Source organism: Sminthopsis crassicaudata, chromosome 4, assembly GCF_048593235.1.
Source record: "Sminthopsis crassicaudata isolate SCR6 chromosome 4, ASM4859323v1, whole genome shotgun sequence".
NCBI lineage: Eukaryota > Metazoa > Chordata > Mammalia > Dasyuromorphia > Dasyuridae > Sminthopsis > Sminthopsis crassicaudata.
Window position 1 is genome coordinate 270,840,721 of NC_133620.1, and position 17,574 is coordinate 270,858,294.

Sequence of the window (17,574 nt, forward strand, 5' to 3'; positions counted from 1 at the left end):
CCTACTTCCCTCCTTCCCTCCCTCACTACCAAACTCCTTCTTTTTCCTTCCTCTCTCCCTTTCTCCCTCTCTCTCTCTCTCTCTCTCTCTTTCTCTTTCTCCTCACCTCCCTCCTTTCTTCTCTCCTCCCTTCCTCCTTCCCTACTTTTGTCTCCTCTTCTATTTCTCCCTTTCTCTCTCCCTCTCTCCCTCCCTTCTTTCTTCCCTCCCTTCCTTCCTTCCTTCCTTCCTTCCTTCCTTCCTTCCTTCCTTCCTTCCTTCCTTCCTTCCTTCCTTCCTTCCTTCCTTCCTTCCTTCCTTCCTCCCCTCCCACTTTTTAAAAAATAACTCTATATGCTATGAGTTCTAGAATGCAAAAATGATTGCCTTCCCCCAGATTTTATAGATGAGGGAATTGAGACTCATGGAAGTTAAACACTTGCCCAGAGTCTCATAGCTTTTAAGTGGTAGATGGTGAGATTCTTTGTCACATCATAGCTACTTCCACATGGGGCATATCACAAACTTCTCTTCTTGTTCATTTGCTTAAAGGTCAGGTTCATTCTCATGCTGATGAGAGTACACAGACTGAGGAATCCAAGCCCTTCACAGCCCTACTGAAAACCAAGGACTTCACTCAAGGACAATACCCCTGAGGCTCACTCAGCCTAAATAAACTCCTTGAACATGGCTACAGAATGTGCTTTTCCAACACTTCTCATCTGGAGACTGGCAAGAGAAACGAACAGAACAAATAGTCTTATTAACAGAAGAACTTTTTGTCTCAGCAGGTAAAATAGTCTGGAAGGAGAAAGAAGTAGAAGTTACCTGGGTTATATTTTCTATTTAGCTAAGAATTAGCAAGTGTCAACTATATCCCAAGGACTATTAGATAGGTTCTCTGTATTCAAGAAGCAATTTTCGCAGTTTTGAATTGAATTTTCCAAGTCCCTTCTAATGTTGAGATTCTGTGAAATAATAACTCACATTTATAAGATGCTTCACAGTTTAAACATTACTCTCACAATCTTGATATAAATAGTTGAACCTCAATTTTCCAGATGAGGAAACAGCGAACATTGAAATCAGAATTACAAAGATAATAGAAACCTACTAAATGTCCATCTCCTGATTTCAAGTTCATCATTCTCCCATTGCTACAAAATACTAATCTTCTGAACATTTTGAGCAGGATGGCATTTTTAGTGCATTCCTGATATGTAGTTATTGCATTTTGTTGTTGTCATTTTTCAGTCCTGTTTTGCTCTCCATGATGCTATTTAGTGTTTTCTTGGCAGAGATACTGAAGTAGTTTGCCATTTCCTTTTACAGATAAGGAAACTGAGGCAAACAGGGTTAAATGAATTATCCAGGGATATATAGCTAATAAATGTCTTGAGGCTGTGTTTGAACTCATTAAGATGAGTCTTTCTGGTTCTAAGTCAAGTATTCAATTTATTGCCACCTAGATATTCTTATTATATTTAGGCCTTACTTTATTGCTTTAATGAATTAGCGATGTCATCCATTTGATTACTCCTTCAGATGACTCAGAATGCCCATATTTACGTGCTTAAACTCCACAGAGATTTTACTCAATCTTCTGGGACCTTCCTATACTGCAGTTCTCAAATTTCATAAATACCCAGAGAACACACACTGTGTTATTCCTCACCCTTACAATCACATCATGACTAGATAACTATTATCTTTCTCCTGGTAAACATATTCCCCCTATAATCCTTAATGCAACATCCATTAAATATTTCTCTTTGGGTAATATATTAACATTGCCTGAGGTCTTATAGCTAGTAAGTGGAAAATATGAGATTCTCTATCACCTCATATCTATCTATTTTCACATGCAGCTTGTCATAGCCCACCATGCACATCTCTATTGCCTTTTGGGTGACTCTCAGTTTTAAATCCTCGAAAACTGTATTATTCATTGACTTAAAATCATATTAATGAGGGAAAGGAAAGGGGGAACCCCATTTCTCAGTGCATAGATAATCCCATGAGGGGCAGTGTCCCCTGTAAAATGAATTTACAGGCCTGAAAACCTAGATTGATAAATAAAAGGTTTATTGTAGAAATTTGGAAGTAAAGCTCAGTTAGAAAGATGCCAGGGTCAGAGGTGGCCACTGGTGGGCAGGAACCCTTACATGGCTGGAAGGATACCATGTGTTAGCTGAGAGGGCTCCTGCAATGAGGGTATTCCGGCTCACCTCTTTTATACCCAAAAGATGATGGGTGGTACCCTAAGTTCTCAGTGGGCTTTTCAGTTAGCTCAGATCAGGTGAGGGCTGGGGGAAGCTGAGCTGATGATGGTGGGGGCTGGGCCTGGATATTCCAGCCATGGGTTGGGCAATTAGAAAGGAATCTTAAAGGGATTTCAACCCCCATCAATATAGCATCACAAAAAAAATATTTATATTAAAAGATGGGATATTTTGTTGTTGTTTTTCTCATGGGTTTTCCCTTTTGTTCTGATGTTTCTTTCCCAAGAGTCACATGGAAATATGTAAAAAAAAAAAGATTGTGTATTTATATTATGTATATATTATATATGTGTGTTATATTGTATATATGTAATATATATATATATATACAATCTATATCAGCTTGTTTGCTGTCTTGGGAAGGGGGAGATAAATGAGGAAGGGAGGGGAAAAATGAGCTAAAATTTTTACAAAAATTAATGTTGAAAACTATATTTACTGTAATTGAAAAAATATCATTAAAATAAAAATAATTTAATAAAAAGATGGATATTTATTTCATGAATAAGCAAAATATCAGTAAAACCCTTGCAAACCACTTCAGTTCTTTGCCAAGAAAACCCCAGTTAGGGTAACTAAGAGTCAGACACGACTGAAATGACTGAACAACACAACAGTAAGCTTCACAAGTTGGTTCTATAAAGTGTCCATTCAATGTTATATAATATCAGTGTCTAGACAATAAGCCTTTATCCATTTGTTTTTTTCCTGCATGGATAATTAGATTGAACACTTTTGAATAATTTTGGATCTCATTAAATGGTCACTGAAATGTTCTGGAAATTTATGCAATCAACAAAGTATAATCTGCAAGAGCATCTGAAGGACCTTGCCATCTATAGGAAATCCCACTTCAATTTGCATTTGTGTAGCAAAGATATTTTGGAGCCTGAATCTTTTTGTTTCTTATCTCACTTAACATTAATAACCAGATAGTTATCTCTTTTTCTTTTAATAATCTCTATTCCTTTTAAGGAATTAAAAAATTATTTATCTTATTCTGAATTTAAAACAAGCATTTTTATATCATAGTAAAACAGGAGGAAATGATGATTGCACATGAAATTGCAAATTTGTTATATACAACTTGCTACTCCTTTTAAATGTATAATAAAATTATCATGTAACTTTATTTTTCTTTTTTTTCCCCATCCTACCCTAGAGGTCTACCATTAGACATAAATGTGTATGTGTGTGAAATCATTCTATATCATTTTGACATATGATTTTGCTCTAGAAAAGGAAATTTTTAAAAATAGCCAATAAACAAGAAGTATGTTGAGATCAATACTTTCTATATCTGCTACAAAGTATTTGCAGAAGTCTTCCTTTTTCCTTCTCATAAAGGACACCCTAAATATGCATTTAAAGTATTCTTCCAAAGATTTTATAAAAAGGGAGGTTTAGAAATTCATATGAATATATAGCTTACTCTGAGATATATATATATATATATACATATATATATATATATATATGTATATGTATATATATATTTAGCAGAGGCAATTGGGATTAAGTGACTTGCCCAGGATCACACAGCTAAGATGTGTTAAATGTCTGAGGTTGTATTTGAATTCGAATCTTCCTGACTTCAGGTCCAGTGTTCTATCCACTGTACCATCTAGCTATCCCAGCATTACTCTGATGTTTAAAAAGATACATGACATCATCCATGGGAACACTTTCTTTACCTAAGATAGACTTTCCAAACTTTAGTAAATGGTTTTATTTCTACAGCCAAGGAAATTCATGATCAGACAAATGAGAATGACTCTGCTGATGGACAGCTAACTAGGCTACTGCTTGATATAATATGCATACAGTTAATTAATTATCTGACACTCATATCTTTTCCTACATGTTAGGATCTGCTATAGCTGGCATTTTTGATATAATATTCAAGAGTCTAGTGTTACCTCTATGTTATGATAAAACATCAGATATGACCCAAGTGAAAGAAATATATAAATGTAATTTATAAATTATCTAATGATTTTTATTAATATGTACAGTCTTTCTCTTTTCTGGTGACAAAAAAAAATTATAAAACAGTTGATGTCCATGTCCCAAGAAATGGCTAAACAAATTTGTTGTGTGAAATTTTACTGAGTTGTAAGAAATGGAAAATATGATGAATATAGAATGAATGGAAAACTTTACATGAATTGATGCAAAGTGAAATAAGCAGAACCAGGAAAATAATATAAATAATGACTACAATAATATAAAGGGAAAGGACAATATCTGAACCAAATATTGCAAAATAGCAAAGAATACACATGAATCCAGCTTTTGTCAATCTTTCTATACTGAGCACATCTTTCATTGTTAGGTATCCTAGTTTTGTTTTTTGGAACCAAATAGAACAAGTCTAGTTCCTATTTTATATGACATTCCTTAATACATTATAGAAAAATGGAAAAATCTCCACTTAATTTTCTTTCTCAAAATTAGACATCCTCAGTTCTTTCTAACACTCTTCTTATGACATGAAATTCACCTCCTTCAACATCCTAATCAACTTCCTTTGGACATGCTCCAATGAGCCTTTCCCAATCATAGTCCATAAAACTGTATCTAGATTTTTCCTGACTAGGGCAGAGAACCTGTCACCTTCCCCCCCCCCCCATATTATGCCTTCAGGATGGCATCAGTACTTTTATTTGACATGTCTTTCTATTGGCTCATTTTCAGTTTGTTGTCAATTAAAACTCCTAGATTTTCCCCCTCAGAACATGTATCTCTGAAGATGACTTAAAAAAAAAAAAACAAACAAACACACTTGATTGTAAAATATCAATCCAATTAAATTTTATTTAATTAGACCTTATCTATTACTATTGAGATGAATGTTAACTAGTTACTCCTACTTTGATTTCATCTAAAAATCTTGCAAACTTTTACCTAGGTCACTGATAAAAAAGAAAAAAATTGAATTACATAAGACAGAAGGCAGAAGCCTGCATTGTTTCAATAGAACTCTCTGAGTCAACACTGACCTCTTTATTACTACTTTTTTGATTTATTGGTTCACCAACTTAAAAACCCTTTGAGGCTACTTCTATATTATTCTATCTTGTCCATAGTGATAGGAAAAAAGATTTTATCAAATGTTTTTTCTAAAATCTGGATACCTATTCTGTAGCATTCTTCCTATCCGTAAGAAACATAATCCTTTCCAAAAAAGAATGAAGTTAACTTTGAAATGGATTGTTCTAAAAGTCGTGGACCTTGATAGTTATTATGTGAACATATATGTGTATTAAATGTATACATATCTATATCTCTATGTCTACATCTATAATTATGCCTTTAGTAATACATACTAGAAAGGTTTCATAAATATGTTAAAATATTTATAATACTATTTTGTTAGTAGCAGCAAAAAACAAAATGGATTCATATTAATTATAAATTAATTATAGGCAAGTTATGGTATTATTTAATGTATTATTACCCTGCTATCAGTGAATATTAATACTACAAATATAAAGAAGCATGTAAGATTTATATAAACTGTTGCAAAATAAGAAGAAACAGGAAAATAATCGATAATTCTATAGATTTACAACAATATAAATCAACAACAAAAACACCAGCACAACTCAAAGTGAATACTATGAAATTATAATAAGTAGGCTTGATTTCAAGGAAGAAAAAATACAATTCCTTCTGCTTAAGTTTTAAGAGAGGAGGATGACTATTGTTATGAAACCATATAAAATGTTAGATTTTTATAATGTGATAGTTTTACTTAACTCTTTCATTTCCCATTTTTTAATTTGTTATAAGGGATTGCTCTCTAAAGAGATAGTAGTTATACACAGAAAAATAAAGTGGACATAAAAGTCAATAAAATCGTTTTTAGAAAATTAATATAAATCAAAATCTTTCTAGAATTTTTTCCCCATAAATCAAAGTTAAACTCACTAGCTGACACTATTCTCTTTCATTAAAAAATCAGGACATTTATTCTTTTCCAGTGCTATAGCACAAATCCTATTTTCCATGATCTTGAGAAGTTCAAATCTGTAATGTGCTGTCGCCTCCAGAAACTGGCGATCACTCTCTGGTCTAGAGGAGAGATTTCTCTCCCTATCTCTAGAGTGCCGCCCTGTTTTATCCTCCCAGAGAATGAGCTTGGGATAATGCAAGGGCTTCTGGGGAAAATTACTTCAAACAATGAACTAGCTCCTCCTAAGCATGAAAGCTCCTCCCCAGGAGGTCACAGAAGTAAAACTCCCAGTAAAGGCCGGAACTAGAAAATTGTCAAGTACCGACTTAGCACTTTGTAAGAACTTATCATCTCATTATCTCATTAGCACTTAGTAAGAACCTAACACAAATCTCTTAGCTTTTCTGAATTCCATTATCCTCATTTAGTAAAACAAAAGGGACAGAAAATCAGCCCATCGATTAATTAGATGGCCTTTAAGATTTGTTTCAGGTCTAAGCCTATGATAATCTGTTCCTATTCAGGAACACTCCAAGACTCTGGACCCCTGGAAAAAGACATAGATACATATGTTCTCCCTGTTCTATAGGTTGGTATGCTTGGGAAGAGATAAACAACCAACCAGGTTAGAGGTGCTTCCCCTTAATGAACTCTAGAATACAAATATAAACTATATGGAAGCTAACCTGGGCCCTATTCTTACTCTGTGGATAATCCAAATCAAAAGATACTAGTCTAATGAAATCTACTAGCCTTGATAACAGGCATTAATCCTTAATTGATCCTGATATTATACCTGAATACACTACAATAACTTTAAAATACCATGCCGCTGTTCACAACTTTAGTGCTGATCCATTCAGTCATCCTCAGCTCCATCACAACCATAGAATTTAGTGCTAGTAAGAGATCTTAAATTCTCTATGGTCTTCCATTGTTTCTAAATGTCTGAGCCCCTCTTTTTCTGTTCAAATTTCTCCTTCATGGTAATTTTAAACAAATTTCATGTTTATCAATATTAATAATAATAATATCAAAACTTATTTTCATCAACTATTTTATCTTTCCATTATTCTCTTCCTTCCTCCTTCCAACATTGCTTATTCTGATATGGTTGTATTCTATGAAACTCAGTGATATATGACAAAATATTGACGCTATAGTTATTATCTTACCACTGGGATATATTAATATTATGGTGTTCACAATAATGTTGTTTAGAGGATTAATTGTTATTATTAAAAGTTATACTTTAAACATGTTGATAAAATTTTAAATTAAACTATTTGATGGAGAATTCTTTATTTAAGTAAATGATCATTTTATGATTTTAAAAAATAATTCTTTTGAATAAAGTAAGAAAAATTTCATTATATTGATTCTTCCCTTCTTTGCATAATATTTGGGGGAAAGTTGGAGAAAAACATTTTCTCAAAAGTTTTGATTGTATACATTTCTCATTGTATGTTTGTGTCTTGTAAATCTAAATCTTTCCTATACAAAACTCTTTAATTAACTCTTAGTGTGTCATGGACTTGACTAATAGTACTAATAGTAGTAAATTTGTACTTAATCATCCATGCATTTTTAATTGTTTCCCACTAATACACTCATAACAGTATAGGGATAGTACTATAATTCCTTTATAGTTACCATTTTCATGCTATATAACTTTTACACAAAATTGGAACTATGTGTCAAAGATCCATTCTGACATTTGTCACATATTATCTCCTATTTTCCATTAGCATAGATTAGTTTAAAACATTTGGCAATCATTGTTTCATGTTAACATAGTGCATAAAGTAGAGACTGAAAAGATCTTCAGTGGACTTCAGAGTTTCTATCAATAACAAAATTACATTTAGTCAGACTATTGGGTTGGAAAGACAATGCAAACTTTCCCATTGTGTTCTACCTCAATCTTTTCTAATTCTATTGTTATGGGAAGGGGCAAAGGTATGGACTTATAGATGGAGAGAGGTTGAAGAAAGGATTATAGTTGGAGAGAGGCAGTGTATCTATTGTGACTTTAGGTGTCCAGGTATCTGCTCTTTTTTTTGTCAGTCTACTTTGACTTTAGGGGGAAATGACCAAGAGAATAGATGATATGTTCTCTTTCAGAGTTCCTTGTGTGCCTGTGCTCAAGTTGATGTATTGCTTCAGAAAGGTTTGTATCATTCAAAAGTAACATATAATGTGTTTTTTTCCTCTCTTAAGTTTATTTAAAGCTATAAACCTTGGAATATGTCCAATAGGAACTTGGATTGAGGTCTCGTAAAAATCTTAGTAAGCATGGCTAACAATATTTCAAAGACTCATAGAAGCTTTGAGGTGTAAAGGACCACAGAATTTAATCTCCATTCAAAACAAAAATTACTTCTAAAACATTTCTATGTGTCTTTTAAGGAATTTGTTGTATCCTGAGGCAGATAATAGTCTAGAAAATAAAGAATTATGGTGCCATATATTGATGGAGATACTAGGGAATTAGAGGAATAAGGATGATAGTTTTAATATAGGAGCCAAGACAGTCAGTACAGAGCCAGTCCTGGGATCTTTGAGAATATCTAAAAATGATATTTTGGGAGCAGCACTAAAATTTGTTCTCTCCACATATCCCCAAAGATGTTCTGTTTGGTCAAGTCCAGATGGTTCTGTTTGGACACTACAAAGATAGAAATGATTCTGCTACTGTTTGAAATCTGCCTTCTTAGATATATAATGCAACAATATTGCTATTCTACTTAGCCCTAGAACATTATAAAGCGATCTCAGTGAAATTCATAGTAATTCAAAGAAATTGGTCTAAATATTCACATAGGAAAATAAAGTAAATAAAAGCAAAGATAGTCCAGATTGTCACATGGAGCTGATGACCAATATTTTGAATAGTTACAATTGACAACACAAATGGTTAATGAACTGGAGCAAAAATCTTTAGTATCAGAAGAATATCAAATTAAACAAAATTTTGCAAATTGTAGTGCTCTTGGTGATCACAAAGTAGTTTATGCTGTAGAAGCTCACCTCTTTAATACTAATATTCTCTCTTCATCTCTCATTTCTCATCTTCAATGATGAAGTTTGTACAGGAGTTTGGCATAAAATAAGAGAATCTCAAAATAAAAAAAAATACAAGAAACCCAAAAGTTAATTGAAAAAAATGTGGTAAACATCAGTATTTGTGCTTTGATATTAGTCTTAGTGTAAACTATATCCCTCATGAGAACTGTCATAAAAGATATCAAGGCTATATATCATTAGAAAAGCAGGAATAACAATCATGTATAAAAAATGAGAAATTAAATACTAATGATTCAAAAGCAAGATTATTGTCTCAAAAGAAAGGAGGAAGGGAAGGAAGAAGGAAAGGAGGAAGAAAGGAAAGAAGGAAGAAAAAGAAAGAAGGAAAGAAAGACATATAGTAAGAAAAAAGACAAGAAATATATTGGATGAGAAGCTATAAAGGGAATCTACACAATGATATAATAATATTAAGTATTTAAGGGTAAATTATGTAAATTTAGGTATACCTTGAATCTTATCTTGTTTCAGTTCTGCCAGAGAAATATTTTTGATTCCCTCTTAATCTCTTTTAAAAAGTTTTCATATAAATAATCAATGAAGCTTGAACTGAAGCATCATTAGGAGTAGTAAAAGGACATGTGCAAAACAAAAGATGAATAAAATAATGAAATTCCTTTTATTTTCATTGTCATTTTCTGGAAATGTAAAAGGACAATACTGATGACATATCACTGCTCTTTTTTGGATAAAAAAATGAAGTTACAAAGAAATTAAGTGATTTTTATCAGCGTTATGGCAAACTAAAAATGCACAAAAGGAGAGAAAGACAAGCCAATAGCTAATTTAACAATTCCTGATTAGACAACTTGCCATCATACTGGAAAAAGTATTGACTTAAGCGTCCAAGCACCTGGATTTGATACACTGCATGCATGACTGCTCAGGCCTCAGTTTCCTTATCTATAAAGTGAAAGGTCTGGGCTAGATAGCCTCTTATTTCCTATATTTCTTATTTCCAGATCTAGGATTCTATGATTAAACACAGCTTACTATGAGACATAGTAAAACATAAAAATTAAAGTTTCTTCCCTTAAGACTATCTTATACTGACGTATTATAATATATAGATAGCAAATAAAAAAGTAAGAAGTCACTTTTAAAGGAAGAACTAAAAATAATTTCAGGAGCAGGAAATGCCTATGGAGATTATTGCCCTTTTGCTGTGTTTTGAAGGAGTCCTGGACTCTAAAATCCAGGAGGAAAGGCCTTCCAGACTTGAAGGATAACTTATGCAAAGGCATGGAGGCAAGGGAGGTAATGTCACCAATGAATAACAGCTAGCAAGTCAATTTGGCTGGAATGGGGAATACATGAAAGGGAATAATATGAAGTAAGAGTGGAATGGTAAGAGGAAGCCAGACTCTGGAAGGCTTTAAAGGTCAGGTTGATCAAGGTAAGAGAAAGGGAGAAGGATCAGAAGGGAAAGGAAGGAAGAAAAAGATTAAAAGAAAGGAGAGAAGACAGGGTAGAATGAAAGAATGGGAAAGAGAAAGGAGTAGGTTGGGAAAGGCAATTCAGTGGAAAATGACAGCTTTAAGGTCTATGTGCTAGGAGAACAGGATGAAAAAACACAAAAACAGTTCTAATGACCTGTGAGAACCATATTTGTTTCCCCTAGTTAGTTACTTCATTCCTGCTGTGTGTCACAGGTGAAATGCTGGCTTCTATTAAACGTATTACTATCACATACTGGCCTTTCTCTTTATACTCTACTTGGGAAATATGAAAAAAAGAAGTAGTCCTGTTAAAACTTTTCCCTGTTTTGTAGCAATCTTTTTGATCACAAAATTCACTCAGTCCCGGATTGAGAAGAAGCATCCTTTAGGTTTTTTGCTTTTGCAATAGCTCTTGTCACTGCTGGGCACAATTACCTGGCTGGTGTTGCTGGCTGTCCTTCAAGCACCCATGACTCTTACTGGAAACCTCAGCAGGATAACCAAAGGATTTGTTCCTGCCAGTTACTTGCTAGGAGACTTTAGGGGAGAAAGAAGGGGGAAGGGAAACTGTTGTTTTTATGCAAGGCTCAGCATATGAATTCCTCCAGGTTGTTGGCTAGAGACAGCATCTGAAAAGCCTGGCTGAGCCAAACTTCAATCATACCCAGTAAATGTTTACATCAAAAAAATCCTGGTCACTGTATTCCACTCAGCACTGGGTGCCAGTAGCCTTTGGCAATGTCTTTGATTGGAAAGAGAATCCAGATTCCAGATTGGGGTGGAGTAAAGAACAACATGTGTTGCAAACTTAAAGGGTCTAGAAGCAAAGACACAAGGTACAGCACTTTTACCCCTTCAGGGAGAGGACATGTCTCTACTCCCAGTAGTATATGGGATCTTAAATGCTTAGCAAGGATTCTTATTATCATAGATCAAAACTGTCATAGAGCTTTGACTTGTCTTACAGATTCAGTTCAATACAACAAGCATTTATTAGGCACATGCTATATTCAAGACACTCTCATAAGTACTAGGTATGTATAGGTAAGAAATAACATTGTTTCCGTTCTCAAAGAATTTATAGTTAAGTCTTGGCTTCAAATGCAATCAGAGAGAAATTATTTAACCTTTATAAACTTTAGTTTCCTCATAAATAAAATAGGGATAAAAATTTTATAGGATCATTGGAAAGTAAGTTTTGTAAATCTTAAAATGCTACATAAATACATATTAGTCATATTAGTAGTAGTAGAAATAGTTATAATTCTATTCAGAGTAATAGAAGATAGATGAGACTACATGTATAACTATAATACATGCTGAAAATGAATGGGAGAACCCTCACAGAATAGCCTGAATGTTAAGAAAGACTTTATGGATGAAGCTGAGTTTTTAAAAAGTAAAAAATTTGGCTTTTTAAAAGTTATTTTTAATACTTAAATTTTTTTTTAGTTCAAATTCTCTCCCTACCTCCATACCCCTTCTCCTCCACTTATTAAGAAGACAGGTAAGATGCTATGTGAAATAATGCAAAACATATTTCCATATTAGTCATTTTCCAAGAAAAAAGGAAGAAAAATAAAGTAAAAATATTCTTCAATTTTGCACTCAGAGTTCATTAGTTCTCTCTCTGGAGGTAAATAACATTTTTCATCATGTTCTTGTTCAGTCATTTCAGTCTTATCTGACTCTTTGGGATTTTTTTTTTTTTTTGGCAAAGAAACCACTGGTTGTTGTTGTGTTGTTGTTTTTTAATTTCCCTTTCCAGATGAGAAAACTAAGGCAAACAGAATTAAGTGACTTACCTTCGGTTACATAGATACCATCTGTCTAAGGCTAGATTTAAGCTCAGAAAGATGTCTTTCTCACTCAAGGCTTAACACTCTATCCACGATGTCATCTAGTTGCCCATTTTTTTTCATCATGAGTCCTTTAGAATTGTCTTGGATCACTGTATTGAATAGAATAGTTAAATCTTTCATAGTTGATTATTATTACAATATTTCTGTTAACATGTACAATAATCTGGTTCTGCTCATTTCACTCTACGTCAATTCATATAGGCCTTTCCAGGTTTTTTTTTTTTTTTTTTTTTTTCTGAAACCATTCTGCTCATTACTGTTCCATCATAATCATATACCATAACTTGTTTAGCCATTCCTCAATTGATGGGCCTTCTTCCCTCTTTTAGCCAATTCAAATGAGAGTGAGGTTTAAGCATACTTGCTCCTCCATTTTTCCATCCAACTATAAAAAGTTGTCTTTGGGTGTCTCTTATAAAAGATAACTTCCCTACTCTTCCTTTCTCTTTCCTCTTCTTCAACTGAGTTGTTGTCTCTACTTTGTCATTTTGGTTCTAACAAGGAAGGATTCCAAAAGGCAGAGATATGGACAAAATCTTCCCCAGGCATTTGGGTATGGTATGTTAATACACAAGAGGTGACAGAGAGTAAAGTACAATAAGCAAATACATTAACTAGAATATGGAGTATATAAAGGAAAGTAGCATAAAACAAAATAAATATTCAGACACATGACTGTAATATAAAAGCAAAAGACATCAGTAAAAAATGTAAGCTTAAATAAAAAGACTAAACTAGATTAGAAGGAGTAAAACAGAATAGAATAAAAGATAGAAAGTTAAATTAAAACCATATTGTAAATAGAGGACTTGATTCCAGAGTAAAGAATTTCTATTTTATATTGTAATATAATAGAGAATCACTAAATATTTTTTTAAGGAAAATTATGTTTAAGAAGGGATCTTTCTATCTTCTTATATATTTCTATAATTGAAAGAGACCCAAGGATTCCTGGAAACTGGCAATGACTTTATATCAATCAAATAATACTTCAAAGGGACGGGTGACCATTCTATTTACTAGTAGTGGATCATAAGTATGTGGCTACTTCACTTGGACTAGTTGACCAATGTCACTTCATAAAATAATGGAATTAGAGTTAGAAGTGTTCTTATACATTTTCTAGTATAACATCCTCAATTCCCAAGGAAGAAACAGAAGCCTAAAGATCAAGTAACTTGCTCAAATTTATGTCGGTGGTCAGTAATAAAACTGGAATTTGAAGCCTTCTGACTTAAAAAAATCCTTTGTTCTTTCCACTGCATAAAGGAGTATCCCATGTAAACTTTTCACCTTTAGTTTTCAAATACTGTAGACATCTCTGCCTCTCAATAAGAGAATTAAGGTATTCAATGGAGATGGGGAGAACTAGTTAAACCAGTTATTGATGACTCAAATATTTCATAGAGCTTTTGGTGAAAATAACATCACATGGCTGAATCATCTTAGAAAATCTTCATCAATTTTGAAAACACCCAAAACATTCAAAAATAGTATGAGTATTAATATTATCAAGAAAACACACTCTAGGTATAAAAACAAGGTAGAGACTTTGGGAGGCCTTAAAGGTGAGGGGAAAAGGGTAGAGGGAGAGATATAATATTATTCTGCTTTCTAACTTCCTCTTCCAAAGCACCAATCTCTTAGATCTCTTTCTGCTTGAACATTCAAGTAATTTTATGAACTTAATGGAGCTGTTAATGTCACTAATACTGAACAAAACAAAGTAATTAAAGGGGGAAAAACAACCATAGGTCACTTTGCTAATACAATCCACCATCCAAACCACTTGAAGGACTGACCATGTATTGATATGGCCGTGTTTTACTGCCACCTAAAGGTTATAATAGTATATAGCAGGGGTCAGATTTGGGGCAAAAACTGGACTTATCACAGAATAATAGAACCATTTACATTGGAAAGGACCTTTAAGAAAATCTATTCTAAATCCCTTTAAGATATATAAGCTGACTTCTAGTCAGACAACACTAATGCTGGAAGACACCTTATATAACATCTAGCCCAACCCCATCATTTTAAAAATGAGAAAACTAAAGTGTAAAGAGATAATTTACCAAAGATCAGTAAGTGGCAGGATTTATGTATGCTGACTACAAGGCTAACTATCTTTCTACAACACTTTATTAAATAATCAATCAGACAATACTAAGTATATAATATGTATGTTCTACTTCACTTGAGGTTATGAAGCACAAAAGTGTTAAACATGGTCTCTACTATCTCGAATATTATAATCTCAATGAGGGAAATAAATTTGATAAAGAGTAGAATACTGTGTCAAATATAAAAGATGAAATTTATTACGGATGGATATAAAATCTTATACTTCAAAGAACTAAGTTCATAAATTTAAGGTTGGGGAGATATGGCTAGAATTATAGAATTATGGATTCAGCAAAGCAAGCATTCTGAAAATTTATCTAGTCCAACTCCTGTAAAGTTCTGTTGTCTCCAGAGACTGCCGATTGCTCTCTGAGAGGATATCTGCTGTGTCAACTCAAATCTCTTGGACAGATTCTTCTTCCTGTAGAGAGCCCTTGTCTCCAGACAGTTGCTGCCAACTCTGGTCCAGAGTCGTGACTTCTTCTTCCTCTGGAGAGCCGTGACAAGACTCTCTATCTCTGGAGTGCCTCCCTCTTTTATCCCCCAGAAAAAGGACATGGAATAATGCAAGGGCTTCTAGGAAAAATTACTTTAACCAATGAACTTGCTCCTTCTAAGCATGCAAGTTCCTCCCCAGGAGTTCAAAGGGGTTAAACTCCTAGTAAAGACCAGAATTAGAGAATTGTTAAGTACTGACACTTAATAAGAACCTAATATCTCATTATCTCATTAGCACTTAGTAAGAACCTAACAAACTCCCTCATTTGATAGATGAGGAAACCACAGTACACAAAGGTAAAGAGACTAGCTAAAGGTCACAAATGTAGCAAGTAGTAGATAAAGGTTTAGAACTCAGATCTGACAGCAGAGCTAAGATTTAACCCCAACCTAGAGAACAGTTCATATAAAAATGATTTGAGGAAATGAATATGGGAGCTGAATATAAAAGCTCATGTCATTGGGAAAAAATAGAAGAGAATGAGATATCCTTGGGGAAGCTAGATGGTGCAATGAATTAGATGGGCTTGAAGACTCATTTTCATGAGTTCAAATATGACCTCGTAATCACACTAGCTGTGCAAACCTGGACAAGTAACTTAACCCTATTTGCCTCAGTTTCTTCATGTTTAAGATGAGCTGGAGAAGGAATTGGCAAACCAATCTAGTATTTTTGCCAAGGAAAACTCAAATGAGGTCACAAAGATTAGGATATGATGAAATAATTAAACAACAACAATGAGATATCTTTCATAGGGAGAGAAATTTTAACCAAATGAGGGAAGGAATGATCACAAAAAGTAAACTAGCTATTTTAGGTACTTGAATTTACCCCAAAAATTGTATAAATAAAAAAAATCATCTCAGCTAAGGTAAGAAGGGTAAGCTTTGATTGAGATTCCTTTGATCAATTATATCTGATAAAGATCTGATATCCAAGATATACAAGAGATGAACACAATTTTCTTTAAGACTAAAAGTCATTAACCCACTGAATAAGTAGTCAAAGATTATGAATCAGGAATTCTTAAAACAATGCCAAGTGATTAGAAATCATATGGAAATGTAAATCAAAACAACTCTGATGTTTCCCTTCATACCCAAAAGCTTGATATAAGTAAGAAATGAAAGAAATAATCAGTGCTGGAAAGCTTAATACACTCTTGGTAGAACTGCAATTGTTTGAGCTCTTTAGGAAATATTTGGAATTATGATAAAAAGTTAATGAAATTTATATATCCTTGTGTTAATCATATATGTCTAAGAAGATGAAAAGATAATAAACCCACAAAATATTAATATACTTTTTAAGGTAATAAAAACTAGAAATAAGTGTGATCATTAATTAGAGAACTGTTGAACAATATATATGTATATACATTTTTTTTTTGCAGAAATAGTGGACTATATAGGGACAATACTGTCACATATAATTATCTAAATAGCCTATGAGGTCCTTTTCAGATCTTATATTCTGGAATTCTTCAAATGACAAATATGCCACAACAATTAAATATAAAATCTAATATTATTAGTCAAATGTTGAATTGTGTGGTGGAGATTAGACAGAACTATGTAAGAAAGATGAAAAAAATTAGCTATTTCTCAGAGTTATAAGAAAAAGGGTTTATATGCCTTAAAATTCCAAATAAATATGAGTGAGTGCCTTAACCTTGCCCACTGCATCCTGGTTCATCCATCACCAGTTGTCTTGATTTTTGTCTTATCACTGGTCATTAATGACTATTTGCACAGCTCTTCCTCAATTAAATCCAATTCATTCACAAGTAAAGATATCACCCACCTTAGGATGTCATTAGTCTTTTAAGAATGAAGGACAACCAACAAAAACAACCTCTTAACCTCTTTCAATCTCAGTTACTTATTTGTAAAACAATTGCTTCCTGAGAAGACTATTATCTATTTCAACCAAGAAAGTCAAAATGCTTTGCAAACTTTATAATGCTACATGAATCAAAGTTATTGTCATTCTTCTTGAACTATAATGCTTTTCAAATTACATGGTATAAGCCTTTATAACAGTTTATATAGTTAAAACTTTATGAATGATGAAGGAAGGAAACCAATGTGTATTAAGCACCTAGTTACTATAAATATTATCTCATTTGATTCTCAAAATAACCATGGGAGATAGGTTCTATTATTCATCCCTCATTGAACAATTGGATAGACTAACATAGAAGGAAGTTAAATAATTTGTATAGAGTTATACAACTATTTAAGTGTCTGAAGCCACATTTTAACTCAGGTTTCCCTAATTCCAGTCCTAGTATTTAGTCCTGTACTAGCTAGCTAGACTCTAGGTTCTAAAACTTTAGAAAAGA

General features: G+C 33.2%; 1 long non-coding RNA gene across 1 annotated transcript in view; it reads left to right on the top strand.

Moving 5' to 3' along the window:
• Nucleotides 1–2,363, top strand: part of LOC141541261 (uncharacterized) — a 52,970-nt gene extending 50,607 nt beyond the window's left edge. Inside the window, exon 3 of the long non-coding RNA XR_012481712.1 lies at nucleotides 532–2,363. This is a non-coding gene — a long non-coding RNA (uncharacterized LOC141541261). The remainder of the gene's footprint in view (nucleotides 1–531) is intronic.
• Nucleotides 2,364–17,574: the final 15,211 nt, after the last annotated feature.